This window comes from Pelodiscus sinensis, chromosome 24 (assembly GCF_052426305.1).
Source record: "Pelodiscus sinensis isolate ZL-2025 chromosome 24, ASM5242630v1, whole genome shotgun sequence".
Taxonomy (NCBI): Eukaryota; Metazoa; Chordata; order Testudines; family Trionychidae; genus Pelodiscus; species Pelodiscus sinensis.
This window is the reverse complement of record NC_143075.1, coordinates 16,267,340-16,283,219: the sequence shown is the minus strand read 5'-3', so window position 1 is coordinate 16,283,219 and position 15,880 is coordinate 16,267,340. Positions and strand designations below refer to the sequence as shown.

The 15,880-nt window shown below is 48.0% G+C and overlaps 1 protein-coding gene across 7 annotated transcripts in view; it reads left to right on the top strand.

Moving 5' to 3' along the window:
• KAZN (kazrin, periplakin interacting protein) overlaps positions 1–15,880 on the top strand; it is an 844,711-nt gene that overhangs the window by 695,881 nt on the left and 132,950 nt on the right. The window lies entirely within an intron of this gene.

Here is a 15,880-nt window from a genome sequence, read left to right as displayed (position 1 = left end):
GGAGACTGGGAAAAGGAGGTGGGAGAGGGGAGGGGGAAACCTGGGAGGAGGGAGCTGGAAGGGGGAAGAAAGGGGAGGGGAAGCTCAGAGCCTAAGGTTGGGGGTCTCACTGGACCAACTTAATTTTTATGCAGACCTGCTCCTGGGTTCGCATGTGGCCTTTGGTGGCCAGGCTGGCAGCTATCCTGCCATAGGCGACCGCATTCCTCCATCTAGTGCGGAGATCATGGACGTTGGGGGCATCCCCCTCAAACCTGAATAAGGTCTGTGATCTCCGCCCTGGACCAGGAAGGCACCCACCTTCTCCGGGCCCTGGCAGGCTCCTGGGAGCTGGCAGACTGCTCCTGGGGAGTGGTGGAGGGCTGGGTGCCAGTGGCTTGCTGGCTCATGTTTTGGGGCCACTGGGTCAGGGGCCCCGGTGGCCACTGCTGGCTCTGGGCTGGCAGGCTTGGAGCTGGCACAGGCACTGTGGTCAGGGTCTACTCCTTTAATGGCTCTGGGGCTGGGGGAGAGGAGAGTAAGTTTTCCTGGTTGTGCCCACCAGGGCTCCCTGGGAAGAGCTGGAGGCCCCCTATTTCGAATTAAGTGTCTACATAGCACTTAATTCAAAATTGCTATTTCGAATTTGGCATTACTCCTTGTAGAATGAGGTTTGCCAAATTCGAATGAAGCGCTCTGCTATTTCAAATTAATTTCGAAATAGTGGTTTGCATGTATAGATTCTGTTAAAGTTAATTTGAAATAACGGCTGTTGTTATTATTTGCGGTGTAGACATACCCTTGGAGACTAACAAAAATATATACATAGTATCAAAAGCTCATGATGATATATAATTTATTTGTCTCCAGGATGCTGCAGGACTACTTGTCATTCCTATTAGTGTGGAGTGGAATAAACATTTTTATCAACATGAATTTTTATCACCATTAATTTTGTGGTGAAGCTATGTAGCTGACCTTAAACGAATTCCAGTCAAACCTTTATACCATACCATCATGTATTCTGCAGTTGGCAAATATTCTATAGGAGCACTACTTTAAGGGAATGTTTTGAAACCAATTCAGCAAGAGAACACACAGTAATCTGCAGTTCTGCCAGCCACAAGCATTCAAAAATCATTAGTGAGAATTAATAATCCTAGAAAAAGATGAAGCAGTCTCTCTCTGCAACAGCCAATCAGCTGGTATTCTTCATTGAAAAATTATTAGCACAACAAAGTTATTCAAGTTATTAAAATCTCATAAAGTTCCCAAACCAAATACATTCTAAATATCATTGACAAAACCAAATTGTTAGGAATAGTTCATCCACCTCTAGTTGTTTGTTTTTTAAAAACAGGAGGAATTTTTTTCAAGCTTTAAAAATTTGCACAGTGCATTTATAAAACCTTTATATAAAGTATTTTTTAAATCTTGGGAGAGTTCCCCCAACAAACTCACCTTGCTGTGGCTACTGTATACTCCTGCAGTGGAATACAGTAGGGATGTTAACATTTACCTAAATGAACACAATTTAACTGGCTCTCCAGGGGTGAGAGACCACGTGTGCGGGGGCAGCAGCTCCCCAGGAGCCAGTTTAAAAGCTGGCTCTCTGCAGGCACCCACCTTCCTCTCCCGCCCCCCACACGCTATGCCTCTCATACAGAGGCAGCACTGGTGGGAAGGGAGGAGAACTGGGCTGCTTGTATCTGTGCGCGTTAACCAATGAACCCGAACTCATTGATTAATCGTGTACATGTTTACACTTTCACATCCCTAGTATACAGGGGGTCGGAAAAAAGCCCTAACTCAGGGTGGGCAATAAAATTGGTCGGTTCGCCAGGGTTAGCCCCTGGTGGGCCGCTGCCGCTATATTTACCTACGCCTCCGCAGGTACAGGCGAGTGCAGCTCTCATTGGCCACAGATCACTGTTCCTGGCCAATAGGAGCTGTGAGAAGTAGTGTCCCAGTCTGCACCGAGCACCATTCCCACAGCTCCCATTGGCCAGGAATGGTGATCCGCAGCCAATGGAAGCTGAGATCGCCTATACATGTGGCGGTGCAGGTAAATATAGCTATGGGAGTCGGCAGACCGGATCTGGCCCAGAGGCCTGTATTTGCCCTCCACTGCCCTAACTAGTTAGGGGAGAATTTCCTCACCCAGGTACTGCAGGGGACCACCATAGGTTGCTCTACATACCCCTTATGCTGGGAGGGGGGGACTATGTAGGAGGTGGGAGGGGACGGGACCCCAGTGCGAGCCTGCGGCAGTCATTCTGAGCAGCTCCGGGTTGCAGTAACTTTGTGAGCCATGTGCTGCGTGCCATCTCTAGCCTTATTTTTAATTATTTTTATAGCCTGATTTATTTTACCAAGACTCTGGAATCCTGCCGTGAGCAAAAGGCTGCATCGCCGTTTTACGGAAATAATCCATGGCGGTCCACGTCATGCTGACTGGATAGGAAGCTGCTTCGGAACAGTTACCGTTGAGGCAAATAGGTCAGGGAAACCAGTGTGTTGGGAAGTAGCCGTTGTGTTAGAAATTTGCAAATAACAAGTGGGTAGTGATTAGAGGGGTGAATAATCTGAGAACTTGTATTTCCACTAGTTAGGAAAATGGCAAGTGCTAGTCAATCTTCTACATAGCGTTCAGGCTGATGGGTCACGAGGCAACAGCTCCCCTAGGATAGTATTGCTGTACTGGCTGCACTGTGTAGGTGTAATATATCGGCCATTGTTCCCTGAAACATCCCACTCTGTTACCAGGTCTTGGTCCTGCTGGAAGAGGATTATGTTTGTCCTTCTCCCTCCTCCAGGCAGGTGACTGGTTATCCCACTTTGCTACAAGGGCAGTGGGTGGGGTTGTTGGCATCTTTGTAATATTTAAAAACCAGACACACCAGCAGGGGTGCTAGAACCTGCCCTGCCTCCTCCCCTGATGCTTCCCCTCTTCTCCCAATGCTCTATCCCCATTCATTCCTTTTCTCCAATCCCACCTCTTCACTGCTTTCCCCCCTCCTCGCACTCCTCTTTGCGTGGGTCGGGACGTACGTGCCTGCAGAGCAGTGGCTAGGGTACGGGTGTGCAAATACCAGCCCATGGTCCAGATATGGTCCACTAGGGCTAGCTTCTTGCAGGCCCTCACCGCTATATTTACTAGCAAATCTGGTTGAAAAGGAGCTCTAACAGTATCTAGTCAGATCTAAATATTCTGTATGCATCACATATTAACATATATGCACATACACAGTACATTTAACCCCCACATACATTGTTAGCCCCTGGCAGGCTGCTGCCATTGTATTTACCCACACAGCTGCAGGTAAATAAATGCAGCTCCCATTTGCCGTAGATCACTGTTCCTGGCCAATGGGAGCTGCAGGAAGCAGTGTCCTGGTCTCCCCCCCCCCCCCACACACACACACGCACACAACCCCCCTGTCCAAGCCCTGAGCCCCATCCTGCGCCCCAAACCTGTTATCCCCGGCCCCACCCTCACACTCCCCACCCCCTGCCACAGCTTGGATCCCTCTCCTGCAGTTTGAACCCCTCATTTCTGACGGCACCCAAAGTACTCATCCCCCCCAGGCACCCCATTTCTAGTCCCAGCCCTGAGACCCATCCTGTATCTCAAGCCCAGCAGTCCCACCCCAGAGCCCATACTCCCAGTTGGAGCCCTCATCCCCCTTCTGCACCTCAACTCTCCGCCTCAGCCCAATGCAAGTGCGTGAGGGTGGGGGAGAGTGAGCGATGGAGTGAGCAGAGGGCGTGGCTTTGGGGAAGGGGCAGGGCAAGGTTTTATGCAATTACAAAGTTGGCAGTACTATCTGTGGCTGTTTGTAGAGCAGGCTAGAAAGGTGCCTGTTGCTAGGGTGGGAGGGAGCTGGAGGGGTTGTCTGCTAAAGTTTGTCTGTGCAGGAGGTGGGATACTACACCGAGTGGATGACTGGTTTTGGTAGTTGTGATGATTCCTGATGTTTTTTCTTTAAAAAAGTTTCCAAATGTCCAGATTTTTGGTGTGTCCTGCTGAAAAGCAGCATGTTCTCTCCCCCTGCTGGTTTAGAGCTGGTGGTGTGCTACGGGGCACTCTTCGGTGGCTTTGTGTGCCCCCCGAGAACTCAGACCCCCTAGTAAACAGACAGGGAAGTAAGCAGTTGGCTTTTACTTAATCTGAAACATCATGAAGTAAGAGTGTGTGCAGGAGAGAGAGGGATTGCTGGAAGAGCATTAGCAGGGAAAGATCTTTTAGACTTCTAGAAAGTTGTTACCAAGAATGAGGAATGAGAGAAATCTGTATATCTTTAATATAGCAGTACAGAGCACCTGCCTGGAAAAAGCCTCCAGCCTAAATTGAGAAGGCAAAGAGAGAGGGGAGGAAAGGGGAACAAACAGGTGAAGTGACTTGCCCAGAGTCACACCAAAGGTCGTTGGTAGAGCCAGGAATGAATCTCGGCTTTCCTGGCTCTCAGTTTAGAGCCCTATCCATTAGGCAACCCTTTGTCTGTTATACAGCTGGGTAAAAGGACAGTAGGTCCCATGTATTCTAGGACCTGTGCACAATAAATGCCAAGGTGTTCTTGCAGTGGTGTAAAGTGACACAGCTGCTAGTTGAAAAATTACAGAAGTCTAATTTTTAAGACTTCTTGCAATGCAATGTCCAAGGTTAGTGTGGATATTGAATATCCAGTGCAGAAAGCAGAGGGAAACACTGAGAGCTGGAAGAGCTTTGTCTGGAGTGTTTGTTTGACTAGGCTTCAGTAATTTTAACAGCCTCACTTTTTGCATAACATTCCTGCATGGATACCAGCTTGATGCTGGCCAAGTGGTTAGTGACAGATGTTAAGTCTCATCTGGAGATAGAAAATTAATGTACCACAATGTTACTTCTCCTGATGAATATTCAACTATTAGAAGTGCAATCCCATAAAATGGTCAGACAACACTTTTCGCTTAGTTCCCCAACTCCAGAGAGATCCTGAAGGAGTTTGCTTTGTAATAGTCTGAATACAAAAGATGGATGAATCATCCCTCTTTATGTACTTAAAAGCATAAGAAATGGATCTTGTTAGTGTTTACTGCAACATAAACAAGATACTCACACAGTCCTTTCCCCTTTCTAAGACCCTTGAGTGGAGGGAAGGAACGAGAATTCTGACTTTCCTTTGTTTTCATGTAAATAAGTTGAGTAAACATTTTATTTATTCAGCAGAATGTAGGTTGAATCCCATGCAGCAGCCGGCATTTGAAAGAATGACCCAAGAGGTTTCTCCATCCCTGAACAGTCATTGTAACGCAAGTGTGTAATCTGCTTGGCTTTAGGGGTTGTTCCTTCCTTGGGTACTAATCCCATCACACACCTTTTTGCTATTTTTGATCTCTTGCTGTCCAGGTAACACCCTTTTCAGCTGTAGCCAGTTAACCCTTCCTGCATTAACATTCTGATTCTGTGACCCTGGATTGTGCCAAATGCACTTTCAGGATGATGATGACTTTTAGGGACGACATTGGAAAGAGCTCTTCTGAAGTCAGATGGGTTGGCTAACAAATGAATAGCCAGCAAGAGCAGATGTGGACAGCTGTATTATTCATAGGTTTCCCGAGGGGAGTTGGTTGTACCCAGGTGTGTGTGTGTTCAGAATCGAGGGAGCTTGAGATGGAACAGGGCTGCTGGATACGTGAGCTCTGTTCGATTGTACAGCCACCTTCTTGGGAAGTGGCAGAAGTCTCGTTTCTTGGGATGTTTAAAACTACACTGGACTCGGTGTTGGTGACCATAGCATGGGGAACAAACCAAGCTTGGTAAAAAGGAGGAGACTAAGGCTCTAATTCATAGGAACACTTAAGTGCCTGCTTCTGTCCATCCTCGTTCTGCAAAGTGCTTGCATCAATGGGATCTAAGCTCGTGCTGCTAAGCGTTGCCAAATCAGGACCAATTATCTCGAATTCTGTGGCTCGTGGGCCCTGGAGCTCCAGTTGGTTGTTTATTTCTCTCATTATATCATAGCTCCTCTTGTGTGGCGGCTTAATTTCATTTGAGTGCCAGGTTGGCCACAACAAAATATATTTAACTAGAAGACGTAGCTGGCATTGCTTAGGTTCTTAAATCGGGGCAAGGGGTTGGGAGTTAGGGGGTGGGAGGCTCAGGGCAGGGCATGGGGGGCTTAGGGCAGAGGGTGGGGCCAGATGGTGGCTTCTCGGGGCCACGTGACAGCTGACAGTTGTTCCCCTGGAGAGGCTGGGGGGAAGGGAGTCATGCTGCCAGCCAGGCCCCCCATGAGTCATTCATGAGTGTAACTGTCCCCCATGCTAGCTGCCCCACATGGCCATTTGTGAGTGTAAGTGTCCCTGCTCTCGCATCCCTCCCTTTCCGTGTGATGTGAAACTGTCGCATTCCACAACCATCCCATTGTCCTGGCACAACCAAACCCTGACCTTGCTTTCAGTTATAAGAGGAAGCTGCCTACCAAATTTGGTGGTCTTCACCTCCTGAGTGGTTAGAGCTTTCTTAAACGGCCTCATGAATAGACAGACAGTCAGATGCACACTTGTCACCTAGGAAGATGATGATTGTGGAAAAGGAGACACAGACTTCCCAGCCTGCTGGGTAGAGAGGGAGGCTATGTCTACACTAAGAGTTTTCTCTACAAGAAATATGCTAATGAGGGACTCGTTTGCATATTTTCTGCCAATCCATTTCTGTGCAAAAACAAGCAGTGGGGACGTTTTCTTTTTGCGCAAATCCTCCTTTTTCCGCAAAAAAGGTTTACCGATCTTGCGGAAAAAGAGGTTTTCGCCTGAAAAGAAAACGTCCACACTGCTTGTTTTTGTGCAAAAACCCAGTGCAAAAACGGATCGGCAGAAAATATGCAAATGAGATCATGACTCATGGAAATGAGTCCCTCATTAGCATATTTTTGCCGAGAAAGCTTCGGCTACATTTACACTACGAGTTATCTTAAAAAATTGTCCAGATTTTTTTTTTTTAAACCTGCTTATGAGAAGCATAGGACTCTGTACAAAAACCCAATCGGCTTTTCAAAGACCTACCTTATTAATTCAAACAAAAGAATAAGCTGATTTGCTCAGCCAGTCACTGAAAGTGTTTTATATGAAACACAAATTATATTTGAATTCCTACAGCAATATTTTCAATGAACACTGACTTTGATTTGATTTTTTTTTTTTCCCAGAGACTCTTTTGTTTCGCAGTAAAGGAATCTGCTTAGTGAGTGAATTGCTGTCTGCCAGCACTTGCACTTAAGGGAACTCTAATTAAATAGAGAGTTGCTGCACATTCTGTATGATGATAGAGTATTCAGTATTGCATTCCTGCAGTCTCTATTACCTTGTGTTGGAAGCACCAATAGTGTTGGGATAAATTGAATCGAGGGCTGGTGTTTGTTAGATTTATAAAGTCAGCTGCCTGTTTGTTGGTATTCTGCAATGCCTACTTAGTGGTAGAACACCATGTTGACACAGACCTCCATCAGACCACTTCAGGAGGTGGGCTGATCAGCTGTCCCTAGCAAGGTTCCCTCTAATGTTTTCCATCCATGTGCGGTATGTATACTGAGGAATGTGCACTGCTAGTAGAAACAAAACACCTAGCTATGGGCACGCTGCTACTCACTGGGCGCCATCTGAATCTCTCCTGAGTGGGTGCCTAAGCTCACAACTTGGAGCACTGGTCCTTAGCGACGCAGTCTGGCCGAGTGATGCTTGAGTTATCTTCAAGGATAACCTTAAGGTACTATGGGAAGAGGAGGTGATGATTCAGTAGGTTGCACTTTCCCCTTGAAGGCTGAGTTTATTCTGGGAGATGACATCAGATTTTTTACATGATAGTAGACATGTTGCTGCTGAGTGTAAATGTTGACTGGGGTATTGGGTAAGCCAAGGATCCTGTGTGCAACCATATATTTAACAATGTTGCAGTTAGCACATTAAAACATAATGGCATTGGACAGTGGAGACAAATCCCTGAGTATAATCAGCGTTTGTACAGGCTGAACCTCTCTAGTCCAGCACCCTCGGGACCTGACCAGTTCCATGCCAGAGAATTTTCTGGACCACGGGAGGTCAATATTGACTAGCAGCCTTACCAACACTTGCACTGCTTACTGGGTTGTTAGAGGACATTTGGGGTAAATTAAAGCTAAAGAACAGCACAGAACTCTGAGAGCTGGGACTGGTGGCTGTAAAAAAAAAAAAAAAACCGTATGAGACAACAGGAAAGTTGGCCGCACCCATGAAAAGTGGACATCCGGCTAACTAAAATCATTCCGGATGAGGGATGTTGCCAGACCAGAGAGTTCTGGACTAGAGAGATTCAACCTATATTACAGTAGAACCTCCATGGTGAAAATATTGAATTTCATGGCTGGGACGTAGAGGTAGCAGAAATTAAGTGCATGTTAATGTGACAAGCGTTTTCTCAAGTGTTGAGGTCTGAGTGCTGTGGTCTCATGAGGAAATGCCTTTCCCGGCATTAGAGAATTCGAGCCATTGGCCTCAGTGCTCATTGCATTGGGCCCTTAGTGCATTGGGCCCTTAGTCCAGAGAATTAGAAATATTTTGAAGCTAGGATCAAGCTAAAGGGATGCTAAGGTCACCCCTTACAAACATCAAGGGGTTTTCAGGTTTCTTTGTCTTTCATATCCCCTTGGCTTCAGTTTACATTACAAAAATGTGTTTTCTATGCCAGCCCTACCTACCCCGCCAGAGCTGGGGGAAGCAAGGAGTTCCACAGGTTGACTGTGGAATATGTAAATAACTTTTCCTTATTCACTCTTTTCATACCAATCATGATTTTATAGACCTCTATCCTATCATCTTCTTCCCCTCCCCCACCCCCGCTTAGTCTCTTCTTTTCTAAACTGAAAAGTCCAAGTCTTTTTAATTTCTCTTCATATGGGACCCGTTCCAAACCCCTAATGATTTTTGTTACCCTTTTCTGAACCTTTTCCAATTCCAATACATCTTTTTTGCGATGAAGCAACCACATCTATACGCAGTATTCAAAATGTGAGCATACCATGGTTTTATATAGAGGCAATAAGATATTTTCATAAGGCTACAGAGGCTAATCTCTGTGGCCAGCACGGCAGAGGCGATGGTTCTTGTATTGATGATAGTGACCTTGTGTGAAGCGGGCAGGATTTCTGTGTAGAAATCTTAATTTCTAGCTCTTGTATCGGTTATAAATTTGCAGTTCTCATTTTGTTTAAAGACAGTGCCAGACTCCCAGGTCTAGCTTGTTGACAGACGACAAGCTTGCCCGCTGACCCAGTCAAAGGGCAGTTTGATTGCTCAACTTCTGTTTCTTTCAAAAACTAGGTCTTAAAATAAGAAGGAGCTGCCTCTGCTATTGCTTGAGAAAGGATTGGACCGAGCAGTTGGCAGTGCAGGCTTTGCTGGCTTTGCAGGAATGATGCTACTTATGTCGAGTAGTTTTAGAAACTTTCCATATTGGGGCAGGAGCTCCATTTCATCCTCCCTGTTTTACAAACTAGAGGGGTGAATCAGAAAGGGCAAGGAGCAGCTCGAGTTGCCTGAGACGGCGACTGGTGACGGGGAAGGAAGGGAGGGAGCAACAGCCCCACCTCTTCCTGCCTTTTGCTCCACCCCCATCCCTTCCCTTGCTCCATCCCTTCCCAGCCCTCCCTAGAGCAGCATGGATGGGAAGCAGGGCCACATTGTCTGCACCTTCCCCACTGCTGCTGCTGGGGGGGGAGGAAGGGGTGGGGACCCTGTGCAGTGTGAACTCCTGCTGCCAGCCCCAGTCCCCCTGCCAGCTGCTGGCTGGCACCTGCTATCGGGGGGGGGGGGAGGGACATGTGGCCCCACCTGCACCCCTGCCCGTGTCGCTAGTCTCTGCCAGGTGCTGTACAAATGCAGAATAGACTCCGTGCCCTGCTTCTCCAAAGGGGGTGAAAAGGATCCATTGCCCTTCCTCTAACACCCACCCCGCTCCGCAGGCAGTACAAGAAGGGGAGCAGCCTGTGGAAATAACTCCCTTGGGGGCTGACAGTAGCTCGGGCAGCCCCAGGAAGTTCCAAGCCGCGTTCCTGGAACCACACGCTCTCCTGCTCATCTCCCAAGGAGACCAGAGGTGATTACTACAGCGAGAGCACCGCGAAGCCTGCGCTTTGCCCCACTGGAAGGTCTAATAACAATAGGGCTGATGCATTTTATCTTTGAACGTCTTTACGGTGGCAATGGAGCCTTTTTAAAAAAAAAAAGCCTATTAAAAGCTGTCATCTGGCCCTTGAAATGTGGGGAGAGCCTTTTCTTTGCCTCCTGCTCTGGATAATGATTAGCCGGGGGCCCGGTCTGGTTCTGAATCCCAGTGGCCCAAAGTCGGGGGTTATTTACACACAGGGCTTTCTTTTAGCGCAGGCCCATCCGGCTGTGAAGGCAAAGGCTGCACATGTGTCAGGCATGATTGATGATTTCTCTGCTCAGGGCTCTGATGCACTGAGCAGGGATGAGCAGGAGTGATTTGAGCCGGGTAAAAATCCTCCTTATTTCGCCTTCCCTTCCCCCTCTCAAACCCCCGGTGTTTTCAGTCCTAATGCCATGTTCACTCCCATCCATGCCTTGCTGTCCTGCCCTTTCTCTCCTGCCTGGCACCTGGTTTTGTTCCTACCCCTCTCATTGTCGTCTCAATTTCCTCCTTCACTTCCCCCTTTTACCCACCTTGTCTCCGCTCCTTCTCGTTTTTCTTGCCCTTTCATCTCCACCCCTGTTGGGTTCATTATCCCACCCCTCTTCTTTGCTCCTTCCTCCTCTTCTCCTGGTTGCTCCCTTTGAGTTTTCACACCTCCCCAGCTGGAATGTCACAGGCCAACCTCTCCCTGTGTGGCGAGAAGAGCACCTCATCCATCCTTTCTGCTATGGTTGCATCTGAGGACCTCAACCAGGGTGTGCTTGGTGCTGTACAAACCAATCATAGAGCTGGAAGAGACCTCAGGAGGTCATCAAGCCCAGCCCCCTAACCAAGGCAGGACCAATCCCAACTAAAAACCCAATCAGGCAAGCTCATAGTCTGGCATTTAGACGTTGGCAACAGGCGAATTAACAAGAGGAGACGGAACAAGTGGGAGGACAGAAAGCAGGCCTTGCATAGAATAAGCATGTCCAGGGCCATAGATCATCAAGGGCAAGATCCCATGGTTGGTCCACTAAGGCATGTGCACTCCTTGAGAGTTGCATTAAGTTTGTAATTTAAAGTAGCACTAAATATTACAAAAGCGGCGAGGAGTCCTGTGGCACCTTATAGACTAACTGAAGTGTAGGAGCATAAGCTTTCGTGGGCAAAGACCCACTTCGTCAGATGCATGCAGTGGAAATTTCCAGAGGCAGGTATAAATATGCAGGCCAGAATCAGGCTGGAGATGAGGAGATGGATCCAGTCAAGGAGGATGAGGCCCACTTCTAGTACCTGAGGTGGAGGTGTGAATTCCAAGAGAGGAGAAGCTGCTTTTGTAGTTAGCAAGCCATTCACAGTCTGTTTAATCCAGAGTTGATTGTGTCACACTTGCAGATGAACTGTAGCTCAGCAGTTTCTCTTTGAAGTCTGGTCCTGAAGTTTTTTTGCTGCAGGATGGCTACCTTTGGATCTGCAGTTGTGTGTCCAGGAAGATTGAAGTGTTCCCCTACAGGTCTTTGTATGTTGCCATTCCTAATATCTGATTTGTGTCCATTGATTTGTGTCCATTGATTTCCAGATTTAGACTAACACAGCTACCCCTCTGATATTAAATATTACAGTTCATTTTAATACGTGGGTTAATGTAATATTATCTGAGCGTATCTGCTGTCTCCATGGAACACCAGAAGTAGCTTGTTTCTTGGGGAGGAGAGGGAGCTTGGCACATGTTTGGAAGGGCATGGGTGGGCAAGGTTCCAGACACAGGGAGGAGTGTGACAGAAGGCATGGAGCTGGAAGAGAGAGCAGAGAAAGTGGAGGGATCTGGTGTCACTGGCCGAGAAGAAGGGGTATCCAAAAGGACCCGGATGGGACAGAGCTCAGGGCTACATGGCAGAAGTCCTGGAAAACCAGGGCAAGGAGGGACAGTCTCATCGAGCTTCCTGTTAGCTGCAAAGGCTTGATATGAAATTACTGTCTGAGAGCAGCGAGGCTTTTCCATACAGATACGCACAATACAGCCTAATGCGCTGTCCCTGTGCTAGCCATGCGGGTTCATTCCGTCTGGCAGCCGGACGGAATGGAAATGCTGGCGTTCATTTGCTTCTCTTGGCCATCCCCTAGCAGCTTTGCCCGCCTGATTCTCGGCGCAGCCGAATGAAGCTGTTCCTGGAGCTCGCCACGCTCGTGTGAGCAGAGACCTGCGGATGCGGCAGCTTTGGGCAGCATGATTTCCTAGCCAGGCTGTCAAACGGAATCAGGCATTTTATGATGTAGACAAATAATGTCTAAGGCGTGGGTTGCGAGACCTTATTTTCACCACTGGCTGAAGTTAAATGGTGCAGTCCTGTCTGAAGCAACAAAGGGCTAGTGCATTCACCCTCCCCCCCCCATCCTTTTGCTAGATGTGTTAATAAGGCTGTTACCGTGCTGCATTTTCAATGGAAAGTCCTGTGGGTAAGCCACGGGCATTAGGTTATGCTACGGAGAGCCAGTGCTGCGGTGTGTAAACATTCAGGGCCGTTGACTTCATGAGGGCGTTGGGGCCTCTCGTTGGGAGCCCCAGATGCTTTGCATCTTAAGAGGCAGCATCACGAGGGTTTACCAAACATTTCCTTCAGCATCCTGCCAACAGCCTCTGAGCAGAGAGGTTCCTTTTTGAGTGCTGGCTGATTGCACTGGGCTGGGCTCTTCTTTCCCGCTGAGGGCACCACAGCAGAGGGAGGGGAGATGAAAGGAAGAACAAAAGAATGTTCCTAATGTTAGTTCCTCCAGGGAATGTTATGTGATCCCGAGCAGATAAGGACGAGGTTGGTGCCATCACAGCTGGAAGGAAGCTGTCTATGTGAGGCTATTTTAGATCCGTTTCATATTATTAAAAAAACCCTCCTTCCTGAAACTTTCTTGGCAGTAGATTGACTTGGGCCAGGCCTATGCTAAAGAGGAATGTTGAATCAAGATACGCAACTCCGGCTATATTAATTATGTAACTGGAGTCGGTGTACCTTGATTCAAGTTTCCCCACTGTCCCCACAGTGGGGGGCTAATGGGAGCAACACTCCTGTCAGCTTCTCTTATGCCTTGCAGGTGCAAGAGTACCAGCCACCAACAAGGCAGGTGCCCCCTGAGTTCAATTTAGTGGGTCTTAATTAACCTGCTATCATGATTATGAGGGTTAGCCAGCAGCCTGGGGACTAAGACAGGTGGAGTGGCCAATAGGAATGTAGGTAGGACTTTCAAACTGGGACAAAGGAATTTGATTTTTTCCCTCTCTTGTCTCTGTGTGAGTTCCTTTTTTTTCAGCTACAGAGAGAGGCAGACAGACATGCCTCTCTCCCCAAGAAACAATTCTTCACTTTCTGTAAGTAGGGTAAAGTTTAGATAAATCCATTAGGTTTTCTTGTTTTATGGTTTGGGTATGGGATCTGATGTCTGTGCACCTTTTAAGAAATGGTTGGTTTTTCCTTGTAACTAAGTTCTAGGCCCATGGAGTTTATCCATGAGTATATTATCGGTTACTTTTCCATCTAGGCATTATGCTTGCAACAGGAATATTGTTGTAATAATAAAAGTTCTTTCTCTTTTCTTTTATTAACCTGGCATTGGTTAATGGTAGTGTCCTGCTTTTTACTTTAGGGGTGAGATCTTTCCAAATGGTCTTTTCCCTGGTTTCTTTACTAATTTGGGTGGTGGCAGAGAGAGTTTTATTCCCAAAATCTAGGGTTTTAAGATTTTGGGGGGGAAGTTTAATACCAAAGCCTGGTAGATAAGGCTTTGGGGTACACTTGCTGGCTCCCACTTCTGCATTTATCATGCCAGAGTGGGGAAGGAGCCATGACGCCTGCTAAATCAAACTCCGGAAGATTAATCGTCACGTTGGCTATCTTCTACTGAAGACGTGGCCTTGGGGAGCGCTTTTTGGCTTGGTGTTTGTATGGCACAGCAGGGCCCTGATTGGGTCTTTTAGTACCACACCAGTAAATACTGATCATATCCACAGTGGGGTCTGTTGCCCTGCATGGCCCTGTCAATGGGAGCACTGATGCCTACTGACCCGTATGGCAGAAATCCGTTGTCATGGCTGCCGGAGGAGTCTTGTTTTCAGAGCACTCTCAAAAGGATGCATTAGAGGAGTGATGGGATATCTCGGTGGTTTGAGCATTGGCTTGCTAAACCCAGGGTTGTGAGTTCAATCCTTGAGGGGGCCATTTAGGGATCTGGGGCAAATCTGTCTGGGATGGTACTTGGTCCTGCTGTGAGGGCAGGGGACTGGACTCGATGACCTTTCAAGGTCCCTTCCAGTTCTAGGATATAGGTATAACTAGCTGGGATCAGAGCAGGGGGATTTTGACTGCAGGGTGACCCAGGCAGCCTCCCCCAATACAACCTGCCTGACCGAGCTCAGCAGGAGCTCCATGAAAATACCCCTTTGGGTTTGTCAGAACAGAAAAGAGAGACACTCTGGTGAAATTTGCCCCTCAAAGGGTCCAATGAAGCTGCTGTTGAAGTCTCTGGAAAGATTCCCATTGACTCCAATGAGAGTGGATCAGGACCCAGATCAGACCTTTCCCTCAGGGTGAACTGAATGAACACTATTAAAGAAAATAGACAGGGGCAAGATATTGGCATGATGGTAGCAAAAGGCATGAAAGGCCTAAAAGCCCTATTAGAGTCCATGCCGATGAATGTGGCATAATGAAGCCCTATTTATTTAACAGAGTACTTTTTTCACCAGTAAAATCATTCTCCTGGCTGCTCTAAAAGGAGCAAGCAAGAAATGTCTCGCTTAATCTCTCTTGGCTGGCTCTACCCCCGCAGTGTGGATTTAAATGGGGGTGGGTTGTCTGGACTGAGCAGTTATACCCGCTTGTTTGCCGAGGTGGGCTAAGCTACTGCTGTGTAAGTAACTGTCCTGTTTACCTTCCCTTCGAACCATTCGCTCTGTGGTTCCATTTCGTGAGTGGCAGATGTTCCAGAGCCTGCTGCTCGCTCAGATTTGCTTTGTGCATGGAGCACTGCTGGGCGTTGAGATACGGATGCTGCCTGGTAGCTTAACTTTAGGGACGCACCAATCCACCAGCTCCCTGGATGCGTGTCCCCTGTAGAATTGCAGCCCCCTGTCACTGGACGCTGAAATTTCCAAGCTCGGTGTCTCCAGAGGGACTGCACATGCACCAGCCTGTTGGTTCAGCAGACATTTCACACTTTAACGCGACAGCACTGAGAGCTGCTTGTGGCTTGTTAACCGTGACTGAGGTTTGAGTGATTCTCAGTAAGGGTCATGGAAACAAAAATATAACCCGGTTCTGAGTAGGGATGTGAACAGGTAACTGGTTACCTGGCAAACATCATCCCTTACCTGGTGATGCTTACCATGTGCCAGTTAACTGGTACCCGGGAGCAGCCCCTCTACCAGGCCCAGGGGACTCAGGAGCTGCCTCCCTTCTCCCAACACAGCCTGTGTGTGGGGAGCCAGGAGCCCTTCCTTCCCCCCCACTCCCATGACCCCTCCACACACACACACACACACACACACACACACACAAGGGGGAGGGGATGGGGAGAAGGAGTGGCAGCCGGAGCCCTGCTAGCAAAAAGCACTGTTCTTTTGCTGCCCCCGTGATGATGAACCATCGTCTTACCGTCCAGCACAATGTCTGAAAGGTATTCCTGCGGTTTGTTCCCTGAAGGGCTGGCGGCAGCAATGCCTTAGATGTCCTGAGCTCTTTGGCCTGGGATGGCGTTGCTCCT